The sequence below is a fragment of the Arachis hypogaea genome, chromosome 13 (genome assembly GCF_003086295.3).
Source record: "Arachis hypogaea cultivar Tifrunner chromosome 13, arahy.Tifrunner.gnm2.J5K5, whole genome shotgun sequence".
Taxonomy (NCBI): domain Eukaryota; kingdom Viridiplantae; phylum Streptophyta; class Magnoliopsida; order Fabales; family Fabaceae; genus Arachis; species Arachis hypogaea.
The window spans coordinates 117951376-117960584 of NC_092048.1; positions in this window are offsets into that span (position 1 = coordinate 117951376).

The window sequence follows — 9209 nt, forward strand, 5'->3', positions numbered from 1 at the left end:
TCCTTCTCAACCTTTACCTAACCTCAAAGGCGGAATCAATGCCATCACTTTGAGGTCCGGAACCACACTGCAAGAGAGGAGTCATGAGAAGCCAAGCTCAAAAGAAGACATTCAAGTTGAAGACATTGTTGAGGTAGAGGATGCTAAAGAAGAGGATGAAGTACAAGACATGGTTGAAGAAGAAGCGGCTAAACCAAGGAATGGAGTACCAAAGGAAGATGAAGTTACAAGAGAAGCCATTCCCATTCCTTTTCCACACCTTGCTAGGAAACCCAGAAAGCAGATGGAGCTAGACGCCAAGATGGTAGAGATCTTCAAAAAGGTTGAAGTAACTATTTCCCTTTTTGATGCCATTTTCCAGGTACCTAAGTATGCTAAGTTTCTAAAAGATTTATGCATGAATAAAGATAAAATTCATGATTTAGAAACTATTCCTCTAGGTAGCTCTATTTCTGCTTTAATGGGTGCCATACCGGAAAAATATGGGGATCCGGGTCCATGCATGGTTACTTGTACTATTGAGGGTGTACAATTTTTTGACTGCATGTGTGATTTAGGTGCATATGTGAGTATTATGCCATTATCTGTATATGATGCTTTAAGGTTCCCTCCCTTAAAAAGGTCGACAGCAAGTTTTGTTTTGGCAGATAAAAGCATAATCTCAGTGGTTAGAATTGCTGAGGACGTGCTGGTGAGCATTAAGGGGCTAACATTCCCTATTGACTTCTACATTTTGGAGATGCCCCCTAATGACTCAGGAAGACCATCCTCCATCCTGCTTGGAAGGCTATTTCTGAAGACTTCAAGGTTCGAATTGGATGCCTTCTCAGGAACTTACTCTTTTGAGATAGATGGCAGAGCAGTGAGCTTCAACTTGGATGAAGCTATGAAGCATCCTCCGGAAGATCATTCCATCTTCCAGTGCGACATCATTGATGAGACAGTGGCTGCAGTTCACAAAGAAGAAGTAGAAGAGATGCACATGGAGCAAGGTGCAAGTGTGGGAAAACCCTCTGAGCTTACTGAAGATACCTTGCCACCATCAATGGCTCCAGATGATCAAGTGCCCAGCCATGAGTTAAAAGTGGAGTTGAAGCCCCTTCCACCCCACCTTAAGTATGCTTACCTTGAGGATCATTAGAAGCTCCCAGTTATTATTGCAAGGGAACTCACTTCCCAACAAGAGGAGCAGTTGCTTAGTGTGCTGAAAAGACACAAGAGAGCTATTGGGTGGAGCTTGGCGGATATAGTAGGTATCAGCCCTCATGTCTGTGAGCACTGCATATTTTAGAAGAGGGATCAAGGCCTATCCGTCAACCTCAAAGGCGGTTGAGCCCCACCATCTTAGAAGTTTTTAAGAAGGAAGTGACCAGACTGCTTGAAGCCGACATCATCTATCCAATCTCAGATAGTGAATGGGTTAGCCAGTACAGGTGGTACCAAAGAAGTCTGGAGTCACAACAATGAAGAATGAGCATGGGGAACTCATGGCAACTAGAGTGCAGAACTCCTGGAGGGTGTGCATTGATTATAGGTGCCTCAACCAAGCTACTCGCAAGGATCACTACCCCATGCCCTTCATCGATCAGATGCTTGATCGCCTGTCAGGTAAATCACACTATTGTTTTCTAGATGGTTACATTGGCTATTTTCAAATTCATATAGCTCCTGAAGATCAGGAGAAAACTACTTTTACATGTCCCTTTGGAACGTATGCATAAAGAGGATGCCTTTTGGCTTATGTAATGCACCGGCTATGTTCCAAAGATGCATGCTGAGTATTTTCTCAGATCTTCTTGAGAGTTGTATGAAAGTTTTTATGGATGACTTTAGTATGTATGGTGATTCATTCAACCTTTGCTTGGATAGTTTAGCTAGAGTATTAGACAGGTGTGTTAGTTCAAATCTTGTATTAAATTTTGAAAAATGTCATTTTATGGTAAAACAAGGTATTGTTCTAGGACATGTTGTTTCTAATACTGGTATTTTTGTAGATCCAGCAAAGGTAGATGTTATTTTTGGTTTACCTTACCCCTCCTTCGTGAGGGAAGTCCGTTCGTTTCTTGGTCATGCAGGTTTCTACCGGCGATTTATTAAGGACTTCAGTAAGGTAGCATTGCCTTTATCCCGACTACTGCAGAAGGATGTTGAGTTCGAGCTGAGTGAGGACTGCATGGAAGGGTTTGATAAGTTGAAGATTGCTTGGACTCAAGCTCCGATTGTGAGAGGGCCCGACTGGAGTCAGTCATTTGAGATTATGTGTGACGCCTCCAACCACGTCGTAGGAGCGGCGCTGGCTCAGCGCGAAGGTAAGGACCCTTATATAATTGCTTATGCTTCTAAGACCTTAGACGCTGCTCACTCTAATTATACTACCACTGAAAAAGAGCTTCTGGCTATTTTTTTTTGCTCTGGATAAATTTCGAGCCTACTTACTTGGTACTAAGGTGGTAGTATACTCAGACCATGCAGCTCTAAAATATTTGTTAGCTAAAAAAGAGTCCAAACAAAGGTTAATATGTTAGATATTGTTGCTGCAAGAATTTGATTTAGAAATCAAAGATAGGAGTGGTTCCCAGAATTTAGTGGCGGACCACTTGAGTCGCCTAGAGCACATTAAGAGTGACTTCACTCCTATCAATGATGCTTTTCTATTTGATAGCTTGCACGCAATATCTGAGGTAGTTCCTTGGTATGCACCTATAGCCAATTATTTGGTTAGTCATACATTCCCTCCCAATTTTACTAAGCATCAAAGGGACAGGCTTAAAAGCGAGTCCAAATATTATATATGGGATGACCCATATTTATGGAGGTATGGTGATGACCAAATAATTAGAAGGTGTGTGTCACAATCAGAATTCCAGTCAATTTTAGAGGCCTGCCACTCCTTTGAGAGTAGTGGATATTTTGGTCCTCAAAGAACAACTAGAAAAATTTTAGACTGTGGATTCTGGTGGCCCACTCTTTTTAAGGATGCTACTGCCTTCTGTAAATCTTGCTCCCCATGCCAAAGGTTTGGGAATATATCCAAGAGGGATGAGATGCCCCAACAAATTATGTTGTTCTGTGAAATTTTTTATGTTTGGGGCATTGACTTCATGGGTCAATTTCCAAACTCTAGTGGTTTCTTATACATATTGTTAGCTGTTGATTATGTTTCTAAATGGGTGGAAGCAATTCCTACCCGTGCTGATGATGCTAACACTGTTGTCTCCTTTTTAGAAATCATATTATCTGTCGCTTTGGATCACCACGAGCAATCATGAGTGATCAAGGCACTTATTTTTGTAACAGGAGATTGACAGGTCTACTGAAGAAACATGGCATTATTCACAAGGTAGCCACGGCTTACCATCCTCAGACCAATGGGCAAGCCGAGGTGTCTAACAGGGAGATAAAGTGCATACTGGAGAAGATTGTCAAACCTCATAGAAAAGACTGGAGCACCAGGCTTGTAGATGTGCTCTGGGCTTATCGGATAGCATACAAGACACCCATCGGAATGAGTCCATTCCGCCTAGTCTATGGCAAGGCTTGTCACCTCTCAGTGGAGGTGGGGCACAAAGCTTTCTGGGCAGTAAGGGAATGCAACATGGGATTTGGGAAGGCCAGTCCTGAAAGGAAGCTGCAACTAGCAGAACTAGAAAACCTTCGACTCAAAGCATATGAGAACTCCAGGCTATACAAAGAGAGGGTGAAAGCTGTGCATGACAAGAACATCAAGAGGAGAGAGTTCAGACCTGGAGAGTTGGTCCTACTTTACAACTCCAGGTTGAGGCTCATGTCAGGCAAGCTGCGATCAAGATGGGAAGGCCCCTACCGGGTGGAAAAGGCTGAGCCATACGGCATCTTCCACCTGAGTCATCCTTCAAGTTCCAAATTCATCAAGGTCAATGGCCACCGCTTGAAGCTGTATCATGGTGAGAAAATGAAGAACAATAAGGAGCTGGAGGTCTTTCTCTTGGAGGATCCACCAACAGAAGAAGACTGAGCTTGTGGACCGTCCAACTTAAGGACGTAAAAGAAAAGAGCTAGGTGGGAGACAACCCACTATGGTACGATATTTCATTTTTTTATTCTTAGTTTTATCTTATTTTTATCAGTGTTACTTTATAAATTCTGCATAAATCACCTGCATTCTGTATAAAAAAAAAGAGCGTTCGACGCGCAAGCGTCTAGGATGCATACGCGTCATATGTGAATGCGAAAATTTTAGGAAGTGAACAGAGAGTTACGCGGGAGTGGCGCAGGAACTATGCTTTGCGTGCAAGAAAGCTCACGCGTACACATACCTCACGCGTGCGCGTCGCTTGCGCTTTTAGTAGCCCACGCATAAGCGTCCCTGATGCGCACGCGTGATCCTGGAAATCAGCGTAAATTGGTGTTTGAATAGAGAGTTGTGATGACCTCGCGCTGGAACTGTGCTAGAGGCACAAATTCACCCACGTGTACGCGTCCCTGATGCGTACGCGTCAGTCTCACTTTATGGTCCTCCACGCGTGCGCGTGCTTGACGCGCACGCGTCATATGTCATTTTGGCCCTAGCGCGTGTCAAACGCTTACGCGTCACCTTCATTTTTGCGCAACCCACGCGTACGCGTGTGGTACGCGTGCGCGTCGCATATGCCGCCTCACTTTAGCCAGTACGCCGCCCAGAATTCAGTTTTCCACCTCCCAAATCCTAATTCTCTTTCATTCCTAATTCTTGCTTCTTTCTTCTTCCTTCTTTCCTCCCTCTTACTTCTTATTTCCTACTACTTTATTCTTCCCTTTTTCATCTTCTTCCTTAGGTTTCTTTTCCTCCTCTCCCCTACTCTTTCATTCTTCTTTCATTATTGTATTTAATTATTTTTCTTTCTTCTCAATTTTATATTAGCTTAGTTATTTATGGTTTCTTTTTCATTCTTTTTCCATGCAATTTTATGTTGGTGATGGAGTTTTATTTGGGTCTTATTTTATTCTTTTGAGCTTGTGGATATTATGAGGAGTAATTTGACAATTGACATTTTATTATGGATCTCATATACACTTGTATTTATTATTTTAATTCCTATTTTCACTTGCACACCAAGTGTTTGTAAAAAAGCTCTTATGGCGTTTTGAATTCTATTTTATTTTACTCTCACACTTTAATGCCTCTCTTTTTCACAACACTTGCAATCCACATGTATTGGGATTACCATTCACAATTGTCGTCATACAAGTGCTCTCTAATTTGGTACATTTAATAATTGATGCTTGAGTTATGCTTCTCATGCCTATTACTTGCATGCTTTTAACCCCCTTGCATCTAATTGTTATGAATTGCCTTCATGATTTTATTTAATGTCTTCCATGCATGTTGTAGCTACCATGTATAGGACATCCCTTTTCCTTTGGCATTCATTATTACCTGGACTTCCTTCCTTCCAATTGTTAGTTATCTATACTTGAAATTAATTCTCTTTCTTCCTTCTTTAGGATGGACACTAAAAGTGGAAAGGAGAAGGCTTCTGAAAAGCCACCGGCAAGGAGAGAAACTAAGAGAGTACCGGCTAAGGCACCACCATCTACCAGCGTCAAGCCGCCAACAAAGCGGGTGAAGAGGATCATTGATAAACCCATATTTTATGATATATCTTGTGCTTAATCTGAGTGATTTATTCAATCCTTCACCCACTTATTCATATTAATTGTATGGTTTTACTTTTCCTTCCTTATTATGTGATGTATGGAAAAAACATGTTTTCTATGCTTAAAAATAATTATTTTGATTACCCTTTATTTCCATTCGATGCCGTGATTTGTGTGTTGAGTAGTTTCAGATCTTCTAAGGCAGGAATGACTTAAAGGATGGAAAGGAAACATACAAAAATGGAAGGAAAGCACAAAACGAAGTTTTTGAAGAAACTGGCATCCACGCGATCACATGGGCGACGCGGCCGCATGCCAGCGCGAATCAACAGCGACGCGTCCGCATGACTGACGCGATCGCGCGCCACAAGCAGAACACATATGACGCAGCCGCATGACTGAAGCGACCGCGTGACAAGGAAAACTCCGAATGACGCGACCGCGTTACCCACGCGGACGCGTGATAGAGGCCACGCACCAGAAATTGCAGAAAACGCTCCCAGCAATTTCTGAAGCCCTTTTTGGCCCAAATCCAAGTCCAGAAGGCATAGACCAGAGGTTATGAAGTGGGGGAACGCATCCATTCAAAGGAGAGTCTCCAATTAGTTAGTTTTCCATGATTTAGATATAGTTTTGAGAGAGAGATTCTCTCCTCTCTCTTTAGGATTAGTATTTAGATTTAGGATTTTATTCGCTTTCCGGATTATCTCTTTACCAGGTTCAATATTCCTTTTTATTATTTTCTCAATTTAATTTATGAATTCTTCTATGTTACAGATTACTCTTTTGAATTAATGTTATTTGAGGTATTTCAGTTTACAATTGTTCTCTTTTATTTATGTTATTGTTATTCCCAATCTGAAGACATTTTTATTCCGTTAGATTTATTTTTCTCCTTTTGGTCTTGGTTAAGAAATCAGTAACTCAGGAGTTATCAAACTCAAACATGATTGATAATTGTTATCTTTGCTAATTGAATTGAACTTCAATAATCCCAATCATTTCTTAGGAAAGAAATAGGATTTGAGGATCTAACTAATTAGTCACTTGACCTTCCCTTGCTCTAGCGAAGGTCAACTAAGTGGAATTAAGATTCAATTTTCATCATCATTGATAAGGATAACTAGGATAGGACTTCTAATCTCCCATACCTTGCCAAAAGTGTGTTTTACAGTTATTTATTTAAATTACAGTCTCTTACTTACTTTAATTGCAATTTAAATTACTTGTTCCTCATCTTCAAAACCCCAATTTACAATTTTCATAACCAATAATAAGAACATACTTCCCTGCAGTTCCTTGAGAAGACGACCCGAGGTTTGAATACTTCGGTTATCAATTTATTTAGGGGTTTGTTACTTGTGACAACCAAAACGTTTGTATGAAAGGACTTTTGTTGGTTTAGAAACTATACTTGCAATGAGGATTTATCTGCGAATTTCTAGACCACGCAAAAGTTCTCTCATAAAAATGGCGCCGTTGCTGGGGAATTGCAATCGTGTGCCTTATTATTGGTTATTGTAAATATTTTTCTTTTACGTGTTTATTTGTTTTTATTTTCTTCTTTTATCTTCATTAGCTACTATGAATTCTTACCCCTCTCGCTTTGAGTTTGGTTCTAATATTGTTGAAAGGAATGAAAGTTATAACAGGAACAAGCATCAAGGTCAGAGCAATCAAAGATGGATGGAGCCAAGAGGATCTGATCAACCCTTTAGGTAGCAACACCCTCCAAGATATCATGGACAAAGACCATTCTACAATGCATACCAAGGCAATAGACATGTTGGACAACCTTGTAGTTACCAACAAGCCCCACTCTATGCTTATAGGCCATCCTCTCAACACAACCTTGAACCACCACACTCACAAGCTCCTTTTCACCATTCGCCACCATATGATCCTCATTTACCCCGATTCCAATCTAATTACTCCCAAACACCACTACTTCCCAATGTACTATGTCCAAATCTATCACCCCGAGAATCAGAAGTTCGCCTCAAGGGAACAGTAGATCAACTTCAAACAACCCTTCATCAACTGGAGCAAGCAATAAGTCAATTATCTTCTAGACGTTCGAACATTCAAGGGCCTCCCAGAGCCCCATGTGGACAATCTAATGAAGGGCGTAGCATGAAGGAGATATTAGAAACTCCAGTGGACAAAACAGAGCATGACTTCGTACTAGAACAAGTAGAGGAAGCTGTCATTATACAAGAAGAAGAGTTGGTTGAAGACTTAGGAGACGCTGAACTTCCATGGGAACCCAGAGTTGTGGAGAATTCTGTCAAGGACGTTACAACTGATGCTAAGGAGGATAGTGTACAATCCCCAAGGCAGGTATTTCATGAAAAACTAGACAGAATAATCCAAGAAGCAATTTTCCTTGATGATGATAATCTCAAGTCAAGTTCTTCTAGTAATGAACTTGCTTCCGCGAGTGAATTCTCTAAGATCGAAGAATATTCCCCAAGCGAGTACGAAGATGATACGGAGGTAGATTTCTCTCAACCTCCAGTTTATGACTTAAGTGACGAGGAAGACATAGAAGGCTTTGATCAGGACATGGATACATTTGAAGAATCTTGCAAAGAAGTGAAGAATTTCACAGAAGAGCACAAGGGAGTAGAACTCACAGAACCACTGGAACCACCTATCCCAAGGCCATTACCACCCAATACAAGCTTCAAGTAGGTACATCCTTAACCTTTAGCTTTATTTTTCCACTTGAATATGGTTTGCTTGAAACAGATGGCCAGCTTAGAGCTCTCTGCGGCTTTAAGAGTAAGAGGGAAATGACTTGTGCTCAGAGCTGGTGCACAAAGTTCAATAAGGTTCCACGCTTCAACTCGAAGTGTGCGGATTGGCATCATGATCTATCAAATGGATCTCGGAAAACGTTTGGTTATTCTGGTGATAATCTAATTTCTAAACCACCCGAATGGAAAAATATAGATCAAGACGAAGGTGGATTTAAAAGCCAAGTTTGGGATCCTGGAATATATTCTGACATTCGTCACCCCGGGAGCTTGAGAATCTATTTGAAGCTGTTCAGAAGCTTTACATGCCTAGTTTGGGACCCCAGAGGCTATTGGCATTCCAAGCATTGGTGGAGATTTATGGACGAGTTTAAGCATAAACCGCCATAGCAGGAAGCTCATCCAATGTCCAACTTAAGGACTTTAACTAAAAGTGCTAGGTGGGAGACAACCCACCATGGTATGGTCGTTTCTTTTTCAGTTTTACTTCGTGTTATTTATTCTTATTTCCTTTTCAATTGAACCTGAATATCCTTCATTCGCATTGCATACTGCATAATTGCATACCAGTTTAATAAAAAAAAAAACAAAAACAAAAAAAGGTTGCGCAACGCGACCGCATCATTCATGCGATCGCGTCAAGTTGCGAAAACACTCCCCACGCATCCGCGTCATTCATGCGGCCGTGTGATCTGGAGATCGGCGTAAACATCCAACGTCCAGAAAGTAAGGCTGGAATCATGCGGCCATTGTGCGTTTTGCACAAAACGCCCACGCGATCGCGTCCCTGACGTGATCGCATCACTTGCACAACATCAATCCCACGCGACAGCG